This window comes from Trachypithecus francoisi, unplaced genomic scaffold (genome assembly GCF_009764315.1).
Source record: "Trachypithecus francoisi isolate TF-2019V2 unplaced genomic scaffold, Tfra_2.0 Lachesis_group0, whole genome shotgun sequence".
Classification (NCBI taxonomy): domain Eukaryota; kingdom Metazoa; phylum Chordata; class Mammalia; order Primates; family Cercopithecidae; genus Trachypithecus; species Trachypithecus francoisi.
This window is the reverse complement of record NW_022681453.1, coordinates 7,536,296-7,562,493: the sequence shown is the minus strand read 5'-3', so window position 1 is coordinate 7,562,493 and position 26,198 is coordinate 7,536,296. Positions and strand designations below refer to the sequence as shown.

At 41.6% G+C, this 26,198-nt stretch overlaps 1 pseudogene; it reads right to left on the bottom strand.

Moving 5' to 3' along the window:
• Positions 1-23,802: 23,802 nt before the first annotated feature.
• Positions 23,803-26,198, bottom strand: LOC117084543 (annotated as a pseudogene).

The following is a 26,198-nucleotide window of genomic DNA, read 5'->3' as shown; positions in this document are numbered from 1 at the left end:
TGCTGCCATTTCTACTCTACTGTGGCTGCTCCGAGTGGCCCTGGGCACTGCAAACCTGAATCCTTGGAGAGTTTGCTGTTTGCAGACTTAGGTAATCTTCTATCTCACTACTCATTTTTTTTTTTTTTTTTTGAGGCGGAGTTTCACTCTTCTTGCCCAGGCTGGAGTAAAATGGTGCGATCTCGGCTCACTGCAACTTCCGTCTCCCGGGTCCAAGCGATTCTCCTGCCTCAGTCTCCTGAGTAGCTGGGATTACAGGCATGTGCCACCACACCTGGCTAAGTTTGTATTTTTAGTAGAGATGGGGTTTTACCATGTTGGCCAGGCTGGTCTTGAACTCCTGACCTCAGGTGATCTGCCCACCGCGGCCTCCCAAAGTGCTGGGATTACAGACACCAGCCACCGTGCCCCGCCATATCTTGCTACTCTTGTGATTGTCTTTGAGCTCCTCCCAGTTCAGAGAAACGTCTTATTTCCACCCTTATGAGATCTCTCTGGTGCTTCTCTGCTTTCTGGTTCATGATTTAAAATCTGTGCCCCAAGTCTTTCAGGCTTTTGCTCTTTGAACGCAAAGCTATTACCTCTTGAAATATTCAGCTCTTAAAAAATCTAAAGGACCCTGCCTTCAAGATTGCTGCTTCCACTCTGAATTTATAGAGCCTACTTTTGTATTCAAAGCCAAGAATTTGGAGTTTTTAAATCATTTTGTTTATATTTATCTGTTTTGGAATCCTCTCTTCCTCGGCGCAATAAGCCAATGTGAATTTTAGGTGTAAAAAATAATAATAATAAAACTATACAAAGCATAAAGATCACAGAGGTGACTTTAAATGTTTGATCCCAGGATAAAAAGTTTTTCTAACTTAAAAGCAATAGAAAAAAATCAAAGGAAAAATAGCAATAGTTTTGATTACATAAAAACTAAACTCTTTAGTGTTAAGAAATCACATATATTGAATGAAAAAAATAATAGACTGGGAAGCCCATTACCCAAATGTGAGAGACAAATGATTAATATACTTAATATATAAAAATTCATAAAAATCAATTAACACAAATGCCCCATAAAATAAATATGCAGAACACATAAACATAAGAAGAGATATTATGACTAATAAAATCATTAATCAAATATATGCAAATTAGGAGAATAAATATGTTAAAAACATTTAGGTACATTCTCTTTTTTTCTTTTTTTTTTTTTTTTTGAGACGGAGTCTCGCTCTGTCGCCCGGGCAGGAGTGCAGTGGCCGAATCTCAGCTCACTGCAAGCTCTGCCTCCCAGGTTTACGCCATTCTCCTGCCTCAGCCTCCCGAGTACCTGGGACTACAGGTGCCCACCACCTCGCCCGGCTAGATTTTTGTATTTTTTAGTAGAGACGATGTTTCACTGTGTTAGCCAGGATGGTCTCAATCTCCTGACCTCGTGATCCACCCGTCTTGGCCTCCCAAAGTGCTGGGATTACAGGCTTGAGCCACCGCGCCCGGCCTTAGGTACATTCTCATATTGCTAAAATGTGTGCAAATTGATGTAATTCTTTCTGGAAAGCAAATTGAAGCCAGGATCTTTGAAAATTCAGGCCAGGAACAGTGGCTCACGTTTGCAATCCTAGTACTTTGGGAGGCCAAGATGGGAGGATCGCGTTAGCCCAAGAGTTTGAGACCAGCTTGGGCAACATAAGGAGACCCCATCTCTACGAAAATTAGAAAAAATTAGCTGTGCATGGTGGTGTTTGCCTGTAGGTACAGTTACTTAGGAAGCTGAGGCAGGAGGATTGCTTGAACCTGGGAAGTCAAGGCTGTAGTGAGTTGTGATTTCACCACTGCACAACTCCAGCTTGGGTAACAGAGTGAGACCCTGTCTCAAAGAAAAAAAAAAAAAAAAAAATTCAAGTCTTTAATTTTATAATTCTACTTCTAAGAATTAGGAAGTTAAAAGAATAGATGGGTATAAGGTAAAAATCAAAAGTTGGTGAGATAACAGTTCATAAATATGGAACATTCATTTGCAGAATATTATATAACTGTTAACATATTTCTAGAGTTTAAATGACTTTACTTTTCATTAGAGAAAAGAAGAATGAATGATCATATATTGCTTCTGTAATTAGAAAAAAAGTATTATTAAGCTAAGGGCAGACAATTGTACCTTCTTTTGGGTAAACTTTGAACAAGTTTCTATAAAGTGCTGTTTTCTTTCAATATTCCAGTGATTAGACTATTTAGCTCTCTGTCAATAAGGTAACCTCTATAATCTATAAGCATAAAATAATACAAGCTGTGAACAACTGTACTTAAAATTACATGAGTGAGAAAATTTCAAAACATGTTGAACACCTTTTAAAATATAAATATCTTTGACATCTGGAAGAACAGTCTCAAATCTTCAGCAAGCTATCAAGTGACCCCATCTATCTGTCAAATTGAGCAGCATTTGTGTTTTGCTTTACCCTTTACAACACATGTGTGCACTCATGGATCATTTCTTTGTTACTCCTCACAACACTCTGGGGCAGGAGTAACTGTTAACATTCTTCAGTGTATCAGTAGAAAACTGGCTCAGGGGTTAAGTAACTTGTCAAAGGACCAAAACACCTCTTAGGCGTAGAAACGTGATTCAAATCTTAGCCTTCTCGTGGGGAATCCCCAGCTCACTCCACTGCACCATGTAGCTTCTCTACAGCTTTCCAGTAACCCAGTAGAGTCCTGGCAACAAAACAGAAGTGTTAAAAAGAAACATTTTTTACAAGATTTTTCAGATTTGAAGCTTTGTTTTAACTTTTGAGAATGTGATGCCATCTGGAAGTGGTATCCCATTTTAAAGCTGAGACAGTGATTCATGATTTCCTGACCCATATATACTGTTTACTAGTTTTATTTTTCTTTCTTCCAAGACATTTTCTACAGACAGGAGACAGATGGCTGAAACACTGAAACATCCAAGGCTGCTTCATTGCACGACTCCAGGAGCTCCATTCACATCATAAACTGTGTGAAGGGCACTGTCTGGAATTGTGCAGTTCCTAGCCTGTTCAGCTGTACGTGGCCCTCTGCCTTTTGTTGAGGTACTCAGCTCAGGTAGTGTTAGTTCTGAGGATGGTGGCCAGCACAGGAATCTGAATCATCACATCCTGAATTTTACTCCATCTACTATAGCTATAGCACCCTCTCTAAGTCCTAGGTGATATCTATATATCTATATCTATAGCAGAAGATACTCTAAGAAAACAAATATTTGATTATTGGCTAAGCTACAACTGTGTTCCCCTAACTCAGTGGTTTTTAACCCTGGGCACACTGGCAATGTCTAGAGACACTTTGGGTTGTCACAACTGAGGATCTTGTAGGCAGAATCCAGGGATGCTGCTAAACATTCCAAAGGGCATAAGATAGCCCCCTCACAACAAAGAATTAACTGGCTCAAACTGTCCTTATTAATGCAGAACCCTAAATGGACACCCTTTCTGATGAGTTGGGCTGATTCATGTGTGAAACCTTGAGGATTTTCTTGGCTCTTTCAGTCAGGTCTTGAATAGGAGCAGCTTAGGGGCTCTTTTCCCTTAAGTCCACACTCGATAATTTCCTCTTGAAAATTTTCCATTCTCTTTGTGAGAAAAGAAGCAGAGGTCCTTCCTGCAGAGAGCTTATCTAAATCATTCACCGAATGCCTTTTTTTGCCTGTGAGGTTCGATGTAGCAAACTCCTTAGGGCAGAAAAAGCACACGGCTGGAGTAGAAGTCATGGCCTTGAGCATGCCCTGAGAGTTCTCTCTGCTTTATCCCTGAGGCACTTCCACAGCGGGAGAAGAAGGCATGTACCCCTGTAAGGAGATGGCGAGCCTGGCCTGAAGCAGGTCACTGACATATCTGTTGATCCCCTAGTTTTATCTTAAAAATATACATGAATTTTTATTCTAGTCTGTAATATATCTATGTTAACTTTTATAAAATTGTTTTAAATTATTAGATACTTGCCACATTTTGTTTCTCCAAGCCTTTGAATAAAATGAAAACTCCATGAACATACATGTATTTATCCTGTTGCTTTGCTTAATGACCATGTAGAGTTTTTCTCCATTGCCCTTCTTCTGGGGGCTTGGCAAAAATCAATCCTAAGGTCCTTGGACCTTGAACTCCTAAAGGATCCCAGTTGTAAGAATCTGAGGAATGTTAGACCACGCCAAGGTCTAACACAGGCATAGAGGTGTCGAGCACAGATGAAGGTCTGGCCTGTGTGTGTGTCTTAAGGAGGATCAATCTCAGCATCCCTGCTCTGCATACAGGAGCCATGAACTAGAGTGCATATCATATGAAAGACAGGAGCCTGAGAGAGCCACTTCCAACAAGTTCTAGCCAACAGACACTCAGGATGGGCCTGAGAAGTGTTGACTTCAATGATTCCTCTGGTCCTGAGAAATGGGAGGCAAACTAAAGGAGAAACTACTAGGCAGGGGCAAGGGATGCAGCTGTGGAAAGAGATGCAGTCTGTGGCAAGCATTACAGCACTGGGTAAAGTTACAGGATTGTGTTCCTTCTGAGGTGTTTTCAAGTACAACTGCTCTATTAGGAATCAATGATATAAGGAGAATATTATAAGCCTCATAATGACATGCCAGGGTCTAGACTGAGATTGATATAGATTTGAATTCTGATTCTGCCGTTTACTGGCTCTGCAACTTCAAGTTATTTTGTGTGCCACAGACTCAGTTTCTCATCTATAGAATGTGAATAATGGTAATAAGACGTTTCTATTTATTTATTTATTTTTGAGACAGAGTCTTGCTCTGTTGACCAGGCTGGAATGCAATGGCGTGATCTCGCCTCACTGTGGCCTCTGCCTCCCCGGTTCAAGCAATTCTCCTGCCTCAGCCTCCCAAATAGCTGGGATTATAGGCACCCTCCATCATGGCTAATTTTTGTGTTTTTGTAGAGACTAGAGATGTATTTTTGTAGAGACTAGAGATGGGGTTTCACCATGTTGACTAGGCTGGTCTTGAACTCCTGACCTCAGATGATCTGCCTGCCTCCGCCTCCCAAACTGCTGGGATTACAGGTGTGAGCCATCGCGCCTGGCTAAATTTCTTAAGGCATTTCTCCCTATCACTGGTGGGTAATGCTTCTCAGATCTTCTTCTCAGCTCTTCTCTCTGATATCTCATTTGGAAACTGATACTTTGCTGACATATGTTGGTTGGGCGCAGTTCTGTCTTTTAAAAAATGCCTCTATTCAAATCCAGATGATGAATTTATCTGCTTGGCTCATGTAAAGAGGACTGGGTGGTATTCATAATCAAAGCATGAACATCTCTAGGTCTGCAGCCTTCTCTCTTCCTGGAAAGGTTAGAGAAGAAATGAATTCAGATTTCTAAATTTAAATCTGCCTGTTCTCATTATAGTGTTGAGGGGTGAGTGGATCATTTCCCCGCAGAGTATCAGTGTCAAATGGCTTTTTGAAAGAACATTGAGAGATTTCTTCTTGAGTAGTCTAGTGTAAAGTAGACTACTAGTCTATTTTTTTAATAAGTGGATAGACTCTTCTATTTGAACACCTCTCATTCTTTTAAATATTTGGAGTACAAACTAGACTTACGTGCTTTAATCAATAACATGTCCTTTGAGGTTAGTGATTACACAGAATGAAGTTTCATTGTACCAATTTTTGGATTGGAGATCCAATGAGAAAACACATCAGCATTCCACTCAGTGCTTTCTCACTAAAATCCAGTTTGGAATGAACCAACAAAGCTTTTCTGAAATAATTATAAATGGCTTTAAATACATTAAGGTGATGAAATAAGCTATCTCTTTGGAAAAGAGCAGATAATAAATTAGTAAAGAATTAAAATATCAACAAAGAGAATTAAAGTATTATGCTTCTCATTTTCCTTTGCTTTTTTTTCCTCCAGTTTTTGTGATTGTTTAATGCCTTTTCAGCTTTAGATACTTGAGATTAAAGAAATTACTTTCTATATTCTTTCTTCTGATTCCTTGACAGATATTTCTCTGGGTTTCATTCCAGGAATTCTTCATTGTGAAAAGGAAAATTTGACTATCGAAACAGAACATCAACAACATTCATTTAATTTATTTATCTCAAATTACTGAACATTTATGTGGATTCAGAGCTGCTTTGTTAAATTTGGTCTCTGAAATGTAATACTGGTCTAGGGAATCTGAAGTTTACAAGAATTGTGTAAACTTCACATGCATTAACACTCTTTTGTCCTCTAAAAAGAATCCACATCAATCAAGTTCCCAAGAGTCCACAGCAGTGGTCCCCAACCTTTTTGGCACCAGGGACTGGTTTCTTGGAAGACAATTTTTCCATGGACCAGGGTGGTGGGGATGGTTTCGGGATAATTCAAGCACATTACGTTTATCATGCACTTTATTTCTATTATTATTACGTTGTAATATATAATGAAATAATTATATAACTCACCATAATATAGAATCAGTGAGAACTCTGAGCTTGTTTTCCTGCAACTAGTCAGCCATCAGGGGCTCATGGAAGACAGTGACAGATTATCAGGTATTAGGTTCTTGTAAGGAGCATTCAACCTAGATCCCTTGCATGTGCAATTCACAAAAGGAATTGTGCTCCTATGAGAATGCTATGTCACTGCTGATCTGACAGGAAGCAGAGCTCAGGTAGTAATGTGAGCAACGGGGGGCAACTGTAAATAGAGATGAAGCTTCACAGGCTTGCCCACTGCTCACCTCCTGCTGTATGACCTGGTTCCTTACAGGCCAGGAACTGGTTCCAGGGGTTTGGGGACCCCTGGTCAACAGTAGCTGTTGCATGGCTATTAGAGCACAAGTCCAGAGTCCAGCTCACTCATGCTTTCCTTCTGCATTTGCAATTTTTTTCCTCTCCTCTTTCTCTAGCCTGTTTAACCCATCACTTCTGCCCAATGTCTTAGGCTTCAAACCTTATAGTAGTAAACACTGCCTGCTGCTTTCCTGTCTTTCTACCAACCCAATTAGTCACCAAGCCCAGTGTTACCCATCAAATATCTGTCTAAATAACAACCATATTGGAGCCATTCCTGTGAAGAAAAAGTTTCAAAGTTCCATATTGCTTACAGAATAATGACCCAACTTGTTCGTCTGGCATTGTGGGATCTCCCGTATTCACCCTAGTCTACCTTTGGTTTTAGGTCTAATACACTAGTATATTTACTTTATGCTCCCAGGAAACTAAGATTATAGAGGCTTCCTGATTATATCCACTGCTAATGCGTGCCAATTTCTACCGTTTAATTTAAATTACTTTAAATTTAAAAAATTATACAGCAACACGATGATTTTAGAAAACATGGAAAATGTAGATGAGCAAAATGAAAAAAAAATCAAATTCCAGAGATAATCATTGCCAACATTTTGCTGTATTCTCTTTCAGACTTTTATCTATGCATATTTATACACATGTAGATTTATAAAAACAGAATTTTACTACATATAGTATAATCTGATGTTCAATAACTATATCATTGAACATAATTCCATGCTTACACTTTCCTATCTTGTCTATCAAAAGTATTGATGTTTAAAGATATGATCTCCTATTTTGGTCACTTGTTTTTCATCTTTTTAAAATAATTTAAAATAATGCTTCTATAAACTTTCTTGTAGCTAATCTTTTGCACACATTCTTAATTAATATTTTTGAGTAATTCCTACTAGCAAAATTGTTTCTCTAATATCTTTAATGTTTTCTTATCAATCCTATTTTCACATCTTAATAATTTCTGTTTTTCTTCTTTGGGCCCCATGTGACTTCATTCCATTTTCATGGAAGTTTGAACATGAAACTCAGACCTAGTAATCTAAGAAAGGATTGGACCAGAGTTAAGGACAAGATAGAAATGACTTTCCACCTCTTAGAGCTCGTAATCCTTGTTAATTTTAACCAGAATTACATGAGCTAACAACAAAACTTACTTTTTAGATGGTTTATATTGAGTTGGCCCTTCACGTCCTCATCTCTTTTTTTTTCTCATTATACTTTAAGTTCCAGCTACATGTGCAGAACATGCAGGTTTGTTACGTAGGTATACACGTGCCATGGTTGTTTTCTGCACCCATCAACCCGTCATCTGTATTAGGTATTTCTCCTAATGCTGTTCCTCCCCTAGTCCCCCACGCCCCTCCCCCCGCCCACTGACAGGCTCTGGTGTGTGATGTTCCCCTCTCTGTGTCCATGTGTTCTCATTGTTCAACTCCGACTTATGAGTGAGAACATGCGGTGTTTGGTTTTCTGATCTTGTGTTAGTTTGCTGAGAATGATGGTTTCCAGCTTCATCCATGTCCCTGCAAAGGACATGAACTCATCCTTTTTTATGGCTGCATAGTACTCCATGGTGTATATGTACCTCATTTTCTTTATCCAATCTATCATTGATGGGCATTTGGGTTGGTTCCAAGTCTTTGCTATTGTGAACAGTGCCGCAGTAAACATACCTGTGCATGTGTCTTTATAGATTTATAATCCTTTGGGTATATACCCAGTAATTTCTTTTTACTGAATCAGCTCAGTCACTTTCCACAGTGCTATGGATCAAGTTTAAGTTTTGTTATTGTGACATAAACTTTATACATTTAGGTTTGCCTGGCTAGCTTCCACAGGCTATTTTTTCAAAGAGATATTTGGTCTATCATTCAGGTAATCTTCCACTGATTGGCTGTTAATTTTATTCTGTCCTATGTATTGAAAAAACATTTATTAAGCCTCTTCGGTATAGACGGCTTTGTGCTGGGTGATGAATAGGACGGTTTCTCCTGAGGAGCTCATGGTTTAGCAGGGGAGATGGACTTGTAAATACCCAGATTCCTTCGCTGTGACATGTGCAGCAACAGAAGCATGTGCAAGGTAGAGGAGCTAGTAACGCCTTTCTAGAGGGGTCAGGGAAGTTGTCCTAGAAGAGGGAACAACTGAGTTGCATTTTTGTAAGATAAACAGGGACTCCACAGGTGATTGTGCAGCAGGAAGGGTGGGGAAGAGAGAGAGAACACTATTTTCAAATGTGATGGAGCCCAGAAAAACATGGTATGTTTAGGAAACCATATGCAGAATGCTCTGACTAGAAAATTTGCTATGGGGAGAGGAAAGGGGTGATGAACCTGGAGGGGAGGATAGTGATTAGCTCAGGAATAGCCTTGGGCTATTGTGCTCTTAGACTTGACGCTGGCAGTGTTAAACCCCTGACTTGATGAGATGGGTGTTTTAGAAAGCTATACAGCAACGTGGTGCCTGGATTTCAGGAGGAAGATATTGGGAACAAAGAGACCAATTAGGAGACCATTGTAATTACTCATGAAAGAAATTAAGAAGATGGAGACAGGAGAGTGATGATGGCAGAAAAGAACAGATGCCCAGAGTGCTGGACCAGGTCAAGGGTCTTGGGGGTTGAATGGCACAGGGCTGAGAAAGGACTTAAAAATACAGGGCAGCATGCTTGAATGATCCAAGAAGGTTTAGTGGAGAAACCAAAACTGAGAGTCAGTTATTCTAAGAGAGGCATCAACAGGAAAAATATGAGTAGGGAGCAAAAACTACAGGAGATACAACAAGCTAGGCCCTAGGAACAGAAAAGAATATTCCAGAGCTATGAAAAAAATCAACGGATTTTCTAAGTAGAGCAAACAAATAATATTAACAGAATATTCACAAATAGACTACAAAGTAAAATTTTCCTCCAACCAGAAAATCTGGTAAAATCCCAGCAAAAGAGAAGTTCTGGAAGGAAAAAAAATGCTGAATTGATTTCAAGTAATTTTGAACTGAATGTGAAAATCTCATTTAGAATAACACGTTCAAATTTCATGGGCAGCTCTAATAGGCACTAAGCACTTCCCCTATTTTACCGGCTTTTTGTTCCTGGCAGGGAGGAATGTGTATACTTGTCATATCCTTTACTGGAGAAAATAGGCAAAAATGTGTTATTTATAGATGCTGAAAATGATCCTTCCAAGTAATAATATTTGGCAGTTGTCCTCCTCTTTTTGACAGGAATCTTTTACCTCCTTTGGTTTGGACTATGTTCTAGTTTATGCAATGCCATGGAACAAACCACTTCAAGACTTAGTGGCTAAAGACACCAATATTTTACTTATGAATCTGTAACTTAGACGGGGCTCGGCAGGAGCACCCTGTCTCTGAACCACTTGATATCAGCTTTGGCAGCTGAAGGTGGAGGAATGAAATTATTTGAATGTTCCCTACTCATGTGTTTGGTTGATGCAAACAACTGAGGTCTGGAACAACTGGTGCTTCATGGCCATCTCTCTCTATCTCTATATGATTTCCCCAGTAGGGTGGCTTCAGCATAGCCAGATGTTTTTCATATGTTGATGGGAGACTCCCAAGACATGTCCTTCAAGAGAGAGAAAAAGCTAGGCAGGAGCTGTGTTGCTTTTCTAACTTACCTCAGATGATACTGTCTCTTTTGCTACATTCAAGTTATTAGGAATGAGTTGCCAAAGTCAGCCCACATCAGGGAAGGAGAATTAGACTCCATCTTCTGTGGGAGGAGTATCAAATGATTTGTCTTAAAACCACAGCAGTCTGGATGAACAGTTTGCAGAAAGTCAAATTATCCCTCTCCTCCAGGAGACCTACCATTGCAGCCATAGTTTGGTTGTACACTCTTTATTTTAGGGATTTCTACCAGAGACCTCTTTTGACTCCATTCCATATTTGAGTTTCACCTAATCCAATCTTCCCAAGTTCAGGTCTTTATGACTTTTGATGGGCCCAGAACCACATGCTATAGTAGAAAGCGGTGGTGTTCAGAATCGGAAGGACCTGATTAGTAACCACCTGATCTCAGGTCTGCCGTTGACTTGCTGTGATCACCCTGTGACTCAGACAGACTTTCCACAGCATGTGGTATTAATTTAGACCACAAATACTGTAGTTTTTCCTTTAATTAAAATAACCGTAAAATTTATGTGTGGAACAGTTAACAAACTTCATTGAGCTCTTCTTACATGCAAAATGCCATGCTGGGATCTATGGATGTACAAAGACTGGCCTAAGGGAAAGTAGAGGCTGGTACTTAGCAATAAGTGGAGGCAGTTTGCAGACAGAGGTCAATAGTATGCTGAGACCTGGGCCACCAGGGCTTTTGCCCCAGGCTCCATGCCATCCACTGTCCTTCCCCCAAACCCCAACATCAGGGACTCCTGTGCTCTGAAGTCTCTTCCTCCAAGTTTTCTAAGTGCCTTTCTGATGCTTAGAACTTGCCAGGGCTGGCAGTGCCATCTGGGCAGGGTGCTCTGAACATGAATGAGGCCCAGCATAGGCCCCGGCCTTCCTTTCTCACCTTTACGGTGCTCTCTGACTCTTCACACTCTCACTTTCCCTATGTGTGGGGTTGACCAGTTGTCTCACAGAAGCTTCAGGACTCACACCTATGGGTTTATTCCCTCCATTTCTCAGTTCTAGAAGGGCATCCTGGCAAGCAGATAGCTTCCACTGGATCGCATTGTATCTCTCTTATAGGATGCCATGAAATCAGCTGACATGCTGACATGCTGACATGCTGATTCTGAGGTCTGAGAGTTTTAATTTCTAACAAGTTTCCAGGTGATACTGATTCTTCTGGTCAGGAAAACGCTTTGAGAACCAACGAATTTTTGTGAAACTCTGTGTCTTGTGAGTGAATAATGTTGTATTCTTTGTAATCCTTTGGGACATTTTGTTCTTATGTTACTGAAGTACTGATAAAATGCCTAGCTGAAGAGCAATGCGGATCTAAATTTTATCATCTAAACACCAGATGTACACAGTGATATTGATTCTGGCATCATCCTCTAGAATACCTCTCTGTAAATGCCCTACCCAACTAATCTGCACTGTTGGTCACTACATAGTTAATACAATGGGTTTCTCATCCATGTGGCTCACATGAACACCAAGAAGGCCATGCATACTTGGCTTAAGGAGCAGAAAGGCAAATCTATACCTCTGGGACTGCCTAATTCTTACTGTGGCCGAATACCACAGGAGTGGGTATGAATATCCCTTCTTTTATATATTGTTCCAAAATCTTTGGTGAAAATGAAATTAAAAAAGTAAAATCTAATCCATGTTTATTGAAGGAAGTAGTTCTTCAGAGGAAAATATAATGGATATTGGGGGTGGGGGATTGCTTTGGGAGTCTGTATTTTATAGAGGGGACTGAGGTTATGGCCAGAATTCCTAAAGGGGCAGAGTCTGAAGTCTCCCAAAGAAGACCAGCAGGCCAAATGACTCATTAATAGTTTTGGGAGTTTCCAAGGACATTTGTAGTTTCCATGATTGAAGACAGCAGGAGATCCTTAGCAATCAACATTTACTGCATAACCAGTGAGTGACAAGTCCACCCCAAGATGTGGGTTTTGCAGAATGAATAGGCCCCCAGGGACTCACATTATAGTACCCCCTCTCCCCACATCTCCCATAAGCCACTAAGAAGCATTGATGAGCAGGGAGGGATCTAAAAAGGGTGTCAACCAGGCACCACAGAAATCAGAGGAGGGAGATGCATGTAGGAAAAAATATTATAGAACATGGTAATAGTTCCCAAACATTATCTTAGTTGGCTCCCAATTTCTATTTGGGAGGGAATATTATTCCTCCTTTAAAACTGGGGAAACTAAAGCTCAGAGACTTGCCCAAAATCGTGCAGCTAGTATCACAGAGCCAGGATACAAATAATCTATGCACATATGATGTATATAGAAAGGTATGTTAGGAACAGGTGATCTGCATCAAATCATCACTCAATCATCTACTAGCTGTAGTCTAGTTACTGAATTTCTCTGAGTTCTTAGTTAACTCTTACACAAAATAGGCCTGTCTTATAGAAACCAGGCTTATGGTGAAGAAGAGATAAGAAACAAAGTACCTAGTTCGGTGTTGGTCACATAGTAGATGCTAAAAAGACTGACTTCCTTCCCTTCCCACCTCATCTCCCCTGAGATGGCTCCATGCTGGAGGCACAAAACAGATGTTTCTCTCAAATAAATTACTTTACCTTTCCAAGTCTTAATTTCCTCATTTATAAAATAAAGATAATTGGGCTATCTACTTTATTTATTTTGTTTTGTTTATTTTTTTTGAGATGGCGTGCCACTCTGTCACCCAGGCTGGAGTGCAGTGGCACAATCTCGGCTCACTGCAAGCTCTGCCTCCAGGGTTCACACCATTCTCCTGCCTCAGCCTCCCGAATAGCTGGGACTACAGGTGCCTGCCACCGCACCCAGCTAATTTTCTGTATTTTTAGTAGAGATGGGGTTTCACCATGGTCTCAATCTCCTGACCTCGTGATCCGCTCACCTCGGCCTCCCAAAGTGCTGGGATTACAGGCATGAGCCACCGCACCCAGCTGGGGATATCTACTTTATAGAGTTGTTGTGACATTTATTTTATTTTTTATTTTCTTTTGATGGAGTCTCATTCTGTCGCCCAGGCTGGAGTGCAGTGGCATGATCTCTGCACTGCAACCTCCACATCCGGGTTCAAGCGATTCTCCTGTCTCAGCTTCCAAAGTAGCTGAGATTAGAGCTGTGTGCCACCACGTCTGGATAATTTTTGCATTTTTAGTAGAGACAGGGTTTCACCATGTTAGGCGAGCTGGTCTCGAACTCCTGACCTCAAGTGATCCACACACCTTGGCTTCCCAAAGTGCTGGGATTATAGGCATGAGCCATGGTGCCTGGCCTGTTGTGGCATTTAAATGAGACGATGCACGTTAAGTACATAGCATAATGCATAGCACATGCTTAGTGCTCAGTAAATGTTAGCTATCATTAATAATAACAGAAATGAACATTCAAGAATCTAGGGTTCTTGGAGTCAGAGGGACAGTGTGCCTGCTCTTTGATTTTGTGCCTTGTAACTGGCAGCCCTTTAAAGCTGAGCTGGGGAAGGCCCATGCCCAGGAGGAAGTCTGGAGGCCCCAGGGTGAAATTGAGCTGTTTGGATCACCCTGTTTTATCTCCTGTTCGTGGCATACACCTCTTGCCAAGGAGATGGCAGGATTTTCTTTCAAATAAAACCGAATTTTGCATAGTCCTCAGAAGAATTTTTTCTTCTGTTGCTGAATGGAGCTTCTAAAGGGCTTTTTGCAGGAGTGAAGAGAATGAAATAGTTGACTTCTCTATCACAGCCCCTGGTTTAATAATTAGACATTCCGGGAAAAAGTGCTTTGGCAGATGTCAGCTACATTTTATTTTGACAGGCAGAGTCTTTTGTTTTCCCTTTCCTTCCTGTTCCATCTTACTCATGGATGAAAGTACTCGGAAGTTTGGAGCTTTTGTAACATATTTCACTGCTTAGGACTATAATGTATGGTAAAACATTCCTTAAAGGTCATAGTGAGAAATATTTTATGGTACAGAGATTATTGGAAAGGCCGGCTTCCAGTATAACCCAGACAGCATCTGCTTGGGATATCTTAAAATTAAAGCTATATTACAACTTCTTCAGATTTTTATTCTATCTTTGGAATGGGGAGCTAACACTGCGGAATTTTAAAAAGGCAGGAGGGTGCAGGGCGTGATGGCTCCCGCCTGTAACCCCAGCACTTTGGGAGGCTGAGATGGGTGAACTGCTTGAGCCCAGGAGTCTGAGACTAGCCTGGGCAACATGGCAAAACCCTGCCTCTACAAAAAAAATACAAAAAATTAGCCGGGTGTGGTGGTGCGTGCCTTGCCTGCAGCCCCAGCTACTCCAGAGGTTGAGGCAGGAAAATCCTTTGAGCCCTGGAGGTCGAGCTGCAGTAATCCGTGATCATGCCACTGTACCCCAGCCTGGGTGACAGAGCAAGACCCTCTTTCAAAAACAAACAGACGTGGGAGGGCACTGAAGCAGAGAGATCAAGGCATGCATTCCAGCTCAGCCATTGAATTGTCCGTGGCAAGTTATTAAAAAATCTGTGATCCCATCCTGGCTAACACGGTGAAACCACGTTTCTACTATAAATACAAAAAAATTAGCGGGGCGTGGTGGTGGGCGCCTGCCGTCCCAGCTATTCAGGAGGCTGAGGGAGGAGAATGGCGTGAACCCGGGAGGCTGAGCTTTCAGTGAGCCGAGATCACGCCCCTGCACTCCAGCCTGGGCGACAGAGCGGCTCCGTCTCAAAAAAAAGGCCAGGTGCCGCGGCTCATGCCTGTAATCCCAGCACTTTGGGAGGCCGAGGAGGGCGGATCACGAGGTCAGGAGATCTAGACCATCCTGGCTAACACAGTGAAACCCCGTCTCTACTAAAAATACAAAAAACTAGCAGGGCGTGGTGGCGGGCGTCTGTAGTCCCAGCTACTCAGGAGGCCGAGGCAGGAGAATGGCGTGAACCGGGAGGCTGAGCTTTCAGTGAGCCGAGATCACGCCCCTGCACTCCAGCCTGGGCGACAGAGCGGCTCCGTCTCAAAAAAAAGGCCAGGTGCCGCGGCTCATGCCTGTAATCCAGCACTTTGGGAGGCGAGGAGGGCGGATCACGAGGTCAGGAGATCTAGACCATCCTGGCTAACACAGTGAAACCCCGTCTCTACTAAAAATACAAAAAACTAGCAGGGCGTGGTGGCGGGCGTCTGTAGTCCCAGCTACTCAGGAGGCCGAGGCAGGAGAATGGCGTGAACCCGGGAGGCGGAGCTTGCAGTGAGCAGAGATTGCCGCCACTGCACTCCAGCCCGGGCGACAGAGCAAGACTCCGTCTCAAAAAAAAAAAAAAAAATCTGTGATCTTCGGCATCCTCATCTGGAAAATGGCAGTAATAAGCCCAACTTTGCAGGGTGGTTTGGAGAATGAGGGGACATTTGTAAAGCTCACAATGTGGCACATAGTAATTGCTCAATACATTTAGATAAATATTAGGTCCCTCCCCTGGCCGCCTGCAGTGTGTTATAGTTGAGTGCCCATGGGCAAGTCTCTGAGCCTCCCTGGTCTCAGTTTACCCATCTGTAAAATTAAGGGGCTTGGCCAGCTCTTCACACACTGTAATTTGTATCAGGCCTGAAAAGTTTCTGAGTCTCTGATTCTTTATATTGTCATCATTCAACGATGCTGAATTGAATTAGCTCCAGGTGAAAGGTGGAATGACCACAGGTATCTGGGTGGCCTGGGTGGCCTCCATGACAGAGTGACTTTTGACTGGGCCTGAGGAACAAGTTAGAGGGATTGGGGTAGGTAACAGCCTGAGTCCTTCTGGCCAGGAAGGTTCAGCCTAAGCCTACATGGAGTTCTAAATAACCAACCAATTCCAGAACCAAGCTAGGCACTTGTGACAGGTTCAGACTATTGTATTACTCAGCTTCCTTTTGGTGAGAAACAGCAGAAACCCTATAAAAACCAGTTGGAACCCTGTAAAAATCAGCATGAAAGGGACTTTATTGTCTCATTAATCCTGGCAGTCAATGGGATAGATCCATACACTACTGGATTGAGGACCTCAAATGATTTTGTCAGGGCATTTTATCTCTACATCTTTCTGTTCTTCTTGTCTGTCTTTTTGAATGTTGGTCTTGTATTTTTCCTCCTGTTTCTGATAGACTTTCTCCACCTGAGAGCCACCCTGGATCTTGGCAGACCTAGGCTTGCAGACTTTGGCTTACAATGCCATAGGGATACAATACAGTGCAATACAGTACAATACAATACAGTAGAATAGAATAGAATACAATACAATACGATGCAATATGATACAATATAACAGAAATAGAGGTCTCCTCTCTCCCCTTGTCCACACATCAGTCCTGTAGAAGGGCTCTGATTGGAATTTGTTAGCTATGTGCTCATTCCTTGGATGAGCATATGATAGCATGTTAAATGGCATGTTGCCGTGCTCAAAATACAATGCCCTGAATGATGCGGTCACCAGTGTGATCGGGAGCCAGGTGGGCATTGTGATTTATAGTCTGATGATATGTATGTGGAATGCAGAAGCTGCTGTTCACCAACACAAAAAGATGTGCCAGACAAAAACAAACCAACACAACCTGAAGAGATGCTCATGACAGGAAGCTCAGCAATAGAAATAAATGCCTGTTTTGGCCCAGTTTCCTGTCCATTCAGAGACAGCTTTGACTCTCCAGAGACCACTGAGAAGCACAGCAGTGTACCGCCCGGTCTCACCTCCAGGAATTTGACTTTTTTTTTCTACTAGTAGCTTCCTCTTTTCAATATCTTATTCACAAGTATTACATACCATTGTCCGTCACTGATGTTTTTCCAGTGTCAAATTCCTCACCTCCACTGTGCTTTCATTTCTCCTGCCTGCAAAACTCCAACTCAGCCAAACCACCCCATTTCTCCAGGCTTACAACTGGACTTCTGGGCACTCCAGGAGGTAGTAACAGGTCTGCACTAGCAAGTGCTACTATAAATTCATGGCCTCCAACTTCAGGCAGCCTCCATTCCCAGGCAGCTCTTTCATCTACTGTGGAGACAGTGGCCATTTTAGAACATCCTCCACTTGCTGATTATTCTGTTTCTCCTGCAGATATATTCTCAACCTCTGTCTTTTCTGTGCCCTGATTGTCCAACCTCTACAGACTATTATCTGGCTCCCTTGGCCTCTGGCTTCCTGTTGGGCTTGGCCTCTCCTCTTGCACCAGCAGAAGAATGAGAGGGCAAGAGGAGAGGAAAGTTGGGCTGCTTATTTTCCGCCTTCCTCCCTGCCTCACCATGCAGTCTCCACAGCCTCACCTCCTATTTGCCAAGGATAAAACATGGTCTGTCTAGCTCTGAATGGGTAGCATATCTGTTTGAAAGATCATACTAGCCGGGCGCAGTGGCTCACGCCTGTAATCCCAGCACTTTGGGAGGCCGAGGCAGGCGGATCATGAGGTCAGGAGATTGAGACCATCCTGGCTAACATGGTGAAACCCCATCTCTACTAAAAATACAAAAAATTAGCTGGGCGTGGTGGCGGACGCCTGTAGTCCCAGCTACTCAGGAGGCTGAGGCAGGAGAATGGCGTGAACCTGGGAGGCAGAGCTTGCAGTGAGCTGAGATCTGGCCACTGCACTCCAGCCTGGGCGACGAAGCGAGACTCCGTCTCAAAAAAACAAACAAACGAAAAACTTGAAAAATTATATTTCAGGAAGAAAATGGATTAAGAAACTGATTAGTTTGTCAAATATTGTTAATGCCAACATTCCACAGTTACTTTTTAGTTATAACTCACAAAGGAAATCAATGGGAAAATTTAAATATGGTATATCAGCACTTAATAGAAGGTGCTATGATCAGAATGGGCATCAAGACACAGGAAGGCAGGTTTCATGCACCATTGAGGCAGGAAGCAGTGTCTTAAGAAGCTGAAGGCCAGAAGCAGGTCTTAGGGTTTGAGGCAAAGAGAATTCACATATAGTCTTATTCTATTAATAGAGGAGTCTGTGCTGCATTATGGGAAAATTACTTGCCCTGGTTTGAGTTTTATTTTCATCCCTACTCCTACTCTCCCTTCCCCCAACCCACCTGGGACGATCTGTACTAATCCTGCTAACCACTATTTGTCAGGAGGAAATTTTATACAGAGAACATATGTATTTGACAAAATCAGGCACGTTTGGGGTGGTATGGCCATAGATAAAGACATATGTAGTCTGTAACAGTCATGCAGCTCAAGTTTGAAGAATTGCTATTTTTCAAGTAATGAAAATTATGGAATAATAGTGAAAGAGCATGGATTTTGAAATCATTCAAGGATAGGTGCACTTAGAAAAGTTACTAAAACTCTGTAGGTCTCAGTTTCTTCTGTACTACTCAAAAATTATGCCTCCTCCACCCTGTTCAGCCACTCCATACACACAATCCCCCAATACGTGCAGACTAAAGCCTCAAACTTCGATGTGCATACAAATCAACTGAGAAACCTTATTAAAATGCAGATCCTGATTCAGTAGGTCTGGGGTGATTCTGCGTTTTTTGTTTGTTTGTTTGTTTTGTTTTGTTTTGTTTTGATGGAGTCTCACTGTTACCCAGGTTGGAGTGGGGTGGCGCAATCTGGGCTCACGACAACCTCCACCTTCCAGGTTCAAGCGATTCTCCTGCCTCAGCTTCCCAAATAGCTGGGATTACAGGCATGCACCACCATGCCTGGCTGATTTTTGTATTTTTAGTAGAGACAGAGTTTCACCATGTTGGCCGGGCTGGTCTTGAACTCCTGACCTCAAGCAGTCCACCCACCTTGGCCTTCCAAAGTGCTGAGATTACAGGCATAATCCACCACACCCTGCTAATTCTGCATTTCTAATAAGCTCCCAGGTGCTGCCCAGGAAGCTGGTTCTTGGACCACACTTTGAGAAGCAAAAAACTCTGTGTATGGATAACCTGAATGTGAAAAGAAAATGAGCCATTTTTTTTTTTTTTTTTTCCCATAGCAACTGAAAGTCCCACAATGTGCCCTAGCCTTTTCCAGGACTCCTTACAGGAATGATGGAAGTGCTGTGAGCAGCTCTGAGGAGTCTGCACCCCTGCAGATGCGTGGGTCCCTCCGGTTGCTTCATTCTTAGTGTGGTCAGGTCTGCTGCCCCTACTGGCCCTGTCTCGTGCCTTCTCCTAATTTATGTCGTAACTAATCACAGCACCTTAGCCCTCTTATGATGCCTTAAATAGTTATAGGGGAACCTCTATGCTTTCAGTCTCCTCACCATTAACCAGCCTGTGCAAAGTGTATCCTAAATCAGGCCACTGACATTTTGGGATAATGAGTTCCCTGGTGATATGGCCTAAACTTTACAGGTACTGGGTCATCATCACTGTACAAGTCAGCTTTTGGAAGCTGGAAAAAAAAATTGGGCCAAATGCTTCAATGTGCATTACATTTAAATAAAACATGTGTGGATGCTTTGACACATTTAAAAAACACTCTAGGTGTTAAAATGGAAATAATATAACAATGAATGACAAGATGTTTCATTTATCACTTACTATGACTAGATGCTTTATATTCAATATCTATAATCCTCAAAGAAACATTGAATCTGTATTTTTCTCTTGTGCCAGTGGGGACACAGGAACTCAGGATCAATAACTTGCCCAGTTTACACAGCTCATGTACAGCATAGCCCAGGTCCACCTGCCTCTGTCTGATGCCTGTTAAACACCTTTTCCCTCTCCAGATCAACAGCTCTCTCAGGCATCCTTTTCATTAGACAACTACTTCCCTAAACACATGCATTGTTTTAGTTTTGCTATTTACTTTCTCATCCCCAATATTTGTGGTTTTTATTAATGAGGTTCCCCTTAAGGCAATGTGATCATCATGTTGGAAAATATTAGTGAGAGGTTTCTTCAAAATATTTAATCAAGTTGAAACCCTAAACAAAATGATATTCTTCTGTATCAGGTGTGGGTTAGAGATGGAGTCATTTCTTTTTTTCTACCAGGTAGCAAGGCAGTATCAGCGTATAAAGGGTAGGAATAATGCATCCAAAATGTGGGTCGTTATTTGTTTTTTCACTGTAGGACTGAAGAAATATTTAAGTTTGTACTGAGTCACACATAGCCTCAGTGTGCTATTTTTATTGGGAGTGATTGAGTTTTTGTGACTGAATTTATTTGAGTGATTGAATTATGAGTGATGATCAGTCCCTAGGATTGAAACTAAGGCAATGTGACATAAACAAGAACTGGACCAAAGGAATCACAGCATCAAAACTCTGACAAGGGAGAAACGGATTTAGATATTGGACCCCCAAAATAGATTTTGTGAATTAGAAATGCCCTTTGAGTCTATTAGTAAAGGGCCTTTCAAGTTAAAAAAAAAAAAGATCTTTGAGAACATTATAGCAATAAAGGGCACTAGTTGGGCCAGGCTTACTGATGATCTGACATCTCAAATGTTTCCTGTAAGATCACAAAATGTCATCGATTCTAGTTGCCTGATCATTATCACAACTTGTCCACATTTAAAAACAAGAAAATAATTTACTTCCCATTTTACACACTCTCTACTTTTCCTTTTTGGGACCATGCTCAGTTCTTTCTCTCTTCCAAAGGAGAGGAGGTAGTGAAGAAGCAGATGATTTCTATAAGAGGCTGCTAAAGGCCCACAGAGGATATTATTTTTTTCTTGGTGTTTCTTTAAAGCAGTGATAGCAAGGACAGCATAGCCTTTAGCACATATTTTGCTGATGGCTTCAATGTGTTTTCTTCATTTGCCAAACACTTAAATATTTTTAGAGAGAGTTGCTCCATGCTTTATAAATAGCGATGTTCTAAAACTTACCAAGATGCACTGTGTTTTCTTTCAATGATGATGTTCTAAAAGAAATGTGTGGCATATTTATGCAGCAAAAATGCTGTAAAAATACAAAGCAACTCCTTACACAGTGATAAGTATGTAAAAGGCAATAAAGATGACCAACAGTAATTCATGTTTAGCAAATTAACAGGAAGGAAGAAATCTTTTTTTCTTTGCCTGCACCAGGCGGGTAAGGAAAAAATCCAAGGCGTTAGCGGAGCAAATAGCCAGTGTGCTATCTACTGATACCATTAAGTGAGAACGAAAGCAATTGATCTCTCAAAACACAGTTAATGCACAGAGTTCTTTCATGGCTGGAAGGATTCCATACTCTTTGTGTAGGAAAATACCCTTCTCTATACTTTTGGGTGGTGGTCCTTGAGTCAGCAGGCTGGGGGGCCTGGAAGGAATATATGGACCATGAAACACAGCATCAGGGTTTGAGTCCCTGAAAGCTGCGTAAAGTAGAGCAAGTCGTACAACCCATCTGGGCTTCCATTTCCTCATCTAAAAATGGAGAACGAAATGAGAATACATGTAAAAATGGTTCAGATCCAAAACTAGATGGGTATTAGTTATTGTGATCATTATTGCTGTTATTCTGACTGTATGTAGCAGCCTGGTTTGAACTTCTTTGTGCTGAGACTTGGAGGTCTGTATCCTCATGCTCCTCCCGCTAGGCTCTGCCCATCATGGTCTATATCTACAACCTACTTGTCTGAAGATGTGTGTGTTTCACTTACTTGGGAATAGTCTGAGGTTCTACCAAGTTCAGAGGATGCAGGGGACATTGGAAACAAATGTGGATCATCTTAGAACGAAAATTGAAATAATTTTACATTTTACACATCATGGTGGCCAGGAATACAAAAACATCACTCATTCCTCAGTGTCTAGCTCATGAAACCTTAATTCCCATTGATTACCAAATAAAAATTTTGGCAATTCAAGATAAACAGTCACCTTTGAAGGTAAAAACTCAGTCATTTTGGATTCTCTCCTCGCCTCCCTTCTCCATAGGGGTGACCTGTGTTTCTAAGGGTCTTACATATTATCTAAGCCGGGGCAGAGCACCTGGTCTCTGTGCCATCCTCAGTCCTCAGGGGCCCACACTACAGGGCTGCTAACCCATGCCCCCAGGATGAGACTTTCTCCCCTCATATCTGTGGGTCTCCAGGGCCCCATTTGTGCACTTTGTATCCCCTTGATCTCGACCCCAGCTTTCACAGCTGCTGGCTTCCTCAGGCATTCCTGCATGACTTTTGATGGCAGGGACCACTGCTAGAGAAACGTTTGGCTGCTGTCCCACATCATGCTGGGGGTATGTGTAGGATGATTATACCTCCTGGTTTGCAGAAGACTTTGCCAGTTTTTGCCTGTTGTCTCTATGTGACTATTAATAGCACTCCTCATGCTCGAAAGTGTCCCAGTTTCGCAGTACATTCTACAATTGCTCAGGGTACAGGACTCAAGGAGGCTACCCTCAGGCCTACATTGCCATAATCTTCCACTTCCCTTTCACTTGGATGCCTCCTTGGACAGGGTAGGTCAGGCCCAGTGGCAACTCAAACCTTATCCAGTCCACTCCAATCCTTTCATCCTGCCTCAAGTTTCTTTTTGGCCTAAGGGAAAGGAGAGAAGGAAAGTAATACTTACATAAGCAAATATTATTCTCCACTCCATGCCTTTATGCTCTAAGCTTTCTCCTTACTATTTTTTTGTGTGTGATTATTCTACTCTTAATAAAAACATACCTGTTCAAACTATAAGGTACTTCTAATCATTCAGTCTTTTAGGAAGCATTAGAAAAAAACATGCATACTAATGAACAGTGAGTTTAGGCACAGGTTCACATAGTTTGTTTTACTTTCAGGAAATCCAGAACCTCTAGGAAATTATTAAATTATGAAGAAGTTACATTTTATAAGCTCTTTCCCTCAACTTTGGCTAAATGCAACAATTTATATAGCTACATTTAGAAAACTAAATGTAGAAAACTAAATGATCATGAAGCAGAAATGTAAAATGGTATATTTATTTTAATCTTTACTGAAAAATGATGTTTAGGGGTAGGGTGGCTCACACCTGTAATCCCAACACGTTGGGAGGCCAAGGCAGGTGGATCACCTGAGGTCAAGAGTTTGAGACCACCCTGACCAACATGGTGAAACCCCGTCGTCTCTAATAAAAATACAAAAAATTAGCTGGACATGGTGGAGCATGTGCCTGCAATCCCAGCTACTTGGGAGTCTGAGGCAGGAGAATTACTTGAACCTAGGAGGCAGAGGTTGCAGTGAGTGGTGATGGTGCCATTGCACTCCAGCCTGGGCAACAAGAGCGAAACTCTGTCTCAAAACAAAACAAAAAGAAGAATGATATTTACACAAAGCTCTTAATATAGCAACCTGGTTAAAAAACAAGGTGAATCAACGCTATTGCATATGTCCTTGAGCTGAGAAATTTCTTACTTATGGAGTCATGCTCAGGAAGCAATACTTAAAATCTTAAACTGTAAACTCTTAGCTTGCAACGTTTTGATTTTTCCTGTATCTTGCAAATTTCTCAGTGCCACTAAATATATTGTCTACTATTTCTTCTTAAAAAACTAATGTTCATAAAAAGGATTGTCATCGTCATCCTCATCTGATTCAAAATCAACCCCTTTTAATAGCTGGCTCTGGGACATGTTTTTGCTGGTTGATGTGCTGGACCACTTTTGATCTGTCTATGAAGTGGTAGGAAAAATGTCTTCTTCCACATCTGATTCATCTACCTCAATCACCTCTGAGTAATTCTTAGTGACATTTTGGGAAGGCTGCTATCTTGTAGATTTAAAGACATCTATAATAGACATATTTCTAGATGCTGGCACAGTAGTCTTTGAGTTCTTGCCATGAGTAGAAGTCTCCTGAACAGTGCCTGCTCTTCCTCTTTGAGACCCTCCTCTGATGCTGAATTCTGTCCTCTTCCTCCTCTTCCACCTCTTCCTCAGCCTCTTCCTTTGTTGGTTACTGCTGAGATGCTAACATCAGAGTCATTAGCCATCTGTTCTGCTAAATCTATACTCATAAGGTCATGAGCACTAACGGCAGAAGCAGGTGCCTCTGATTGAGATCTGGATGTCATCATTTTCACTAATTTTTTTTGTCTGTTTTCTCTGAAATGACATACTTCCTCATTTATTTTATCTTCTAGGGCATCAATATGATGCTTTTTAAGAAATTGCTGTGTTTTTTACAACTGGTATGTCACTAATTCCTCAATGGCATCTTTCTCTTCCTTGTCTACAAATTCTTGTACTGCTTCACCCATCCCTCTTTCTGTTAGCAGTGAGAGTGGCACATTCTTCTCTGCAGTTTGAAAATATTGTTTTACAAGATCTTCTACCCTTAAAGTTGTTCCTTCTGAAGAAGATTTTGTGGTAAGTTTCCTAAAGTTGATCTCTTCCCCTGTTTTTTCCTTTTGTTCTCTATGCCTGAAAAATGGATAATGTCTTTTGGATTAGCTACCAGATCCACAAATTTCTGACTAAGGTGAAGAACGTTGAAATGTTCAAAACCTCCACTGTAGTCCACTCGCAGTGGTATAAAAGGCTTCTCTGGCTAGCGAGAATTACCCAGATGTTCCCGTTTAGCATTTTCAAGCCTTTCTTCAATCTTCGCCACACAGAAGCTTTGTATGGTTTGGGTTACTTTACAATTATCTGGGTTAAAAAATGTCTGGATGATTAGCCAGAACAACATCCTTCATGAAAAACTACTGCACTGTGTGAAGAGGAATTTTCTGCATATTCATTTTCCTCCCTTTATTACACAGAAAACCAACATGTTTCTTTACAGCTTCTCCTGGGGAAAGAGAAGTAACCACTAAGCTTCCAGGTTGTGAGGTATAAAACAGTTGTTGTTCTTTTTTTTTTAGATGGAGTTTCACTTCTGTTGTCCAGGCTAGAGTGCAATGGTACGATCTCAGCTCACTGCAACCTTCACCTCCCAGGTTCAAGTGAGTCTCCTGCTTCAACCTTCCAAGTAGCTGGGATTACAGGCATGCAGCACCACACCCAGATAATTTTGTATTTTTAGTAGAGACGGGGTTTTACCATGTTGGTTAGGCTGGTCTTGAACTCCTGACCTCATACGATCCACCCACCTTGGCCTCGCAAAGTGCTGGGACTGCAGGCATGAGCCATCGCGCCTGACCTGTTGTTCATTTTTGGTTGGAGCTATTTTACACTCATGTGCACGGCCCCAGATAACAAGATCAATGAAGTTATCCAAAAATTATTCTGGACTGAAGTTAGTACTTCCATGTTTACTCCTGTAATCACAAATAAGTTAAACCAAGAGTTCTCATCTTCTTTTGATCTCAACATCGTTACTTTCTTATTGACAAACATTTGATAGAGCCTTTCATCTGGAATGGATCCTAAATCATATAGTGCAATCTTTGTGCTTCCTTTCTGAAGCAAAACCAGACTAATGTTTATCTTCTCCTTGGACATCGAACGTCCAAAGTGATTTACAAATCCAACATAACTTAAAATGTCCAGGGCACAGCATGCATGGGCCCCCATGGGATCATCATGATTATCATGAATACTAAACACTGGAATTGAGATGTTGAGATTGCCATCTTGATAGCTCACCCATGGAAACTTACTAAAACCAAAGTCGACTGATTGATCACTGAGAATTTCAAAGTGGAAAGGACTATCACCCATACAACATTTTCTTAATAACTTGAGGCAGGTTATGTAATATTTTCTTTGAGGGCTTATTTTCATGAAAAAGATCACCACCTAACAAAATAAAATCCACTTTATTTTCCTGGGCAAGTTTTAAAATTTCATCAAGTGTTACACATGTACCATTTCTTCTGACCACATCTTTCTCCATAAATCCAAGATCAATATGTGTTGCAACTAAGATTTTAAACAAGTTTTAATCATCAAGTGCTTCTGCAGGACTCAT